The sequence below is a fragment of the Mandrillus leucophaeus genome, unplaced genomic scaffold, assembly GCF_000951045.1.
Source record: "Mandrillus leucophaeus isolate KB7577 unplaced genomic scaffold, Mleu.le_1.0 Scaffold351, whole genome shotgun sequence".
Lineage (NCBI taxonomy): Eukaryota > Metazoa > Chordata > Mammalia > Primates > Cercopithecidae > Mandrillus > Mandrillus leucophaeus.
The window spans coordinates 1852225-1855080 of NW_012103710.1; positions in this window are offsets into that span (position 1 = coordinate 1852225).

Consider the following 2856-nt stretch of genomic DNA (forward strand, 5'->3'; position numbering starts at 1 on the left):
CTGCCTGGGTTCAAGTGGTTCTCCTGCCTCAACCTCCCAAGTAACTGGGATTACAGGCATGTGCTGTCATCTCCCAAAGTGCAGGGGTTACAGGTGTGAGCCACCGTGCCTGTGCCTGGGCATTTTTATTTAATGTAATTATTGATATGTTTGGTTTTAGGCCCACCATTTTATTATCTTTTTTGTTTTTTATTCTTATGTTTTTATTTGGTTGGTTGGTTGGTTCATTCCCCATCATGCCTTCCTGTGGGTTATCTGAACATTTTTTAGTGTTGTTTTGAATTTTTCCATTGCTTTAGACTGTATACCTTTGTACATTTTTTAGTGATTGTTCTAGGGATTACAATACACATTATTTGATAGTCTACTTGGAATCAGTTATTAACTGCATCAAGTGAAATGCAAATTTCATTACTGTGTAGGTCTTGTTAAATCCCCTACTTTTTGTTTTAGCCATCTCATACATATACGTACATTGAGATTCTCACTAGACAGTGCTACAATTTTTGCTTTCAACTGTCAAACATATTTTAAAGAACTCAACAGTAAAATAATGATCTAATATATTTACTCAGATATTTATTATTTCTATTATCTTTATTTCTGATTTTCCAAGTTTACTTCTGGTAACTTTTCTCTCTAACGAAAGAATTTCACTTAGCAATTCTTCCAGAGTAGATATGCTGATTGTAAATTCTCTTAGTTTTCTTTCATCTGAGAATGAGTTTCTTTCAGTTTCATTTCTGACAGACATTTTCACTGAATATAGAATAATGAGTCAACAGTTCTTTTCTTCAAGCACTTTAAGAACATTCTACTTCCTTCTGGTTTCCATGTTTACTGACCAGAAATCTGCAGTCTTTTGAATTGTTCTTCCCCTGTAGATAATGTATCATCTTCCTCTGGCTGCTATAAAGACTTTTTTCCCTCTGTTTTTAGTTTTCAGACATTTCATTATGATGAGTTTGTGGGTGGATTTGAATTTATCTTACTTAGGATTTGATTAGATCCTTAAATCTGAAGGCTTATGGCTTTCACATAATTTGGGACATTTTCAACCATTATCTCTTCAAAAAAATTTTTAGCACCACCTTCTCCACTTCTCTAAAGACATGAATGTTAGACCTTTTCTTATTATCTCACATGTCCCTGAGGCTATGCGTATCTTTATTTTTAAAATCTATTTTCTTTCTTGCATTCAGATTTGATATTTTCTATCATTTTATTTTCAGACTCACTGATTCTTTCCTTTGCCATTTCCATTCTAATATTAATCCTGTTCAGTGAATTTTTAAAATTTCAGTTATGTATTTTTCTATTACAAAATTTTTATGTATTCTTCTTACCACCTTTTTTTTTGTGTATGTATCTCTATATTTTCCCACTCATTCAAGAATGTTCAAAATTGCCTGTTGAAGAACCTTTGTAATAGGCACTTTAAAATCTTTGTGAAATAATCCAGCATCTTATCATCTTTCCCTTGGCCTCAGCTGACTGTCTTTTTCTGTGTGAGTTGACGTTTTCCTGGTTCTTCATATGCCAAGTAATTTTGGATTATTGTCTGGACTTTTTGAACACGATGTTATAAAACTCTGCATCTTATAAATCCTGTAAAGCATGTTGATATTATTGTTTTAGCAATCAGCCTGGTTAGGTTCAGGACGTATGTATTTCAATATACCTTCTATGGGCTTTGGTCCTAAAATCAGTTCCATTTCTAAAGTCTATTCAGTACTATTAACATTTATACTACACGTCTGCCCCGCAAAGTGGCCAGTCAGGAGTCTAGGGTGGAGGGTGGCAGTCTGTAAGTTATTTCACTTCTCAAATTCTTTAAAAGACTGATTAAGATAAAATGTAACTCTGAAACTTGAGGGTGAGCCCATGTAGTTATAAGCAACTTTCAGGGACTTTTTCCTGAGCTTCTCTTCCCCCTGCCCCCATCTCTCCAGTACGTCCAGTTTCCTGGGGCTCCCTTTTTCAGTATTCCAACCTGAAAGGTGATACTTTTCTGCCCCGGGAAGTTGTGCTTCCATGACTGTACCTGCATTTCAAGCCAAGAGACTGGGGAAACAAGAGACAAAAGCAGTGGGTAATGTGCCCTACCCTCTTGGGATCACAGCTCCACCAATCAGGAAAGAAGATTCTTCAGAATCTGGGTTTCAATGGGCTTCTGTTCCTACTGCTGCTGCTACCTCATCACAGGATTGCTGGTGGGATGAGGTTTGGGAAACTAGAGAAAGGACAAAAGGTGTTTCCACACTCTCTGTGCTTTAGAAATTCCTTTTTCCACTTCTTGAGCTAGAACTCGAGTGCTTTTTCCTGAGCTCTCTCTGTCTGCAACTCAGTGCCCCCTTCTGCTTCAGGCTACATTGAGATGAGGGTGAGGGATATGGAAGTAGAAAAATGGAAGACTTGCCACTGAGTTGGTGATACTTCAAATTCCAGTCTCTTTCACTCATCTATGTGCTACTACTTACTTTTCAGAGACATCTAATAGTTGCTCCATGCATTCCATCCAGGTTTTATAGCTGCATTCAGTAAAAGAGACAGGGCCGAACATGCTTACTCTGCACTGAAACTTTGTCCCTCAAATTCTTACTTCATTTTATTTGAAAATCATTACTCAAAAGCAAATTATTATCATAACTCTTACCTTACAATTTTATGGAAGTTGATCATATGTACATGATCAGTATGCATATTCATACAAGTATATTCATGTATGAATATGTATATATCTTTTTACATATACATTCATAAAAACTATAAAGAACTTGTTACTATTTATTTGTTTCAAAAGGAAATGAGAGCAGTTTTAAAATGGATTAGGTAATCAAATTGCTTCTTTTCATA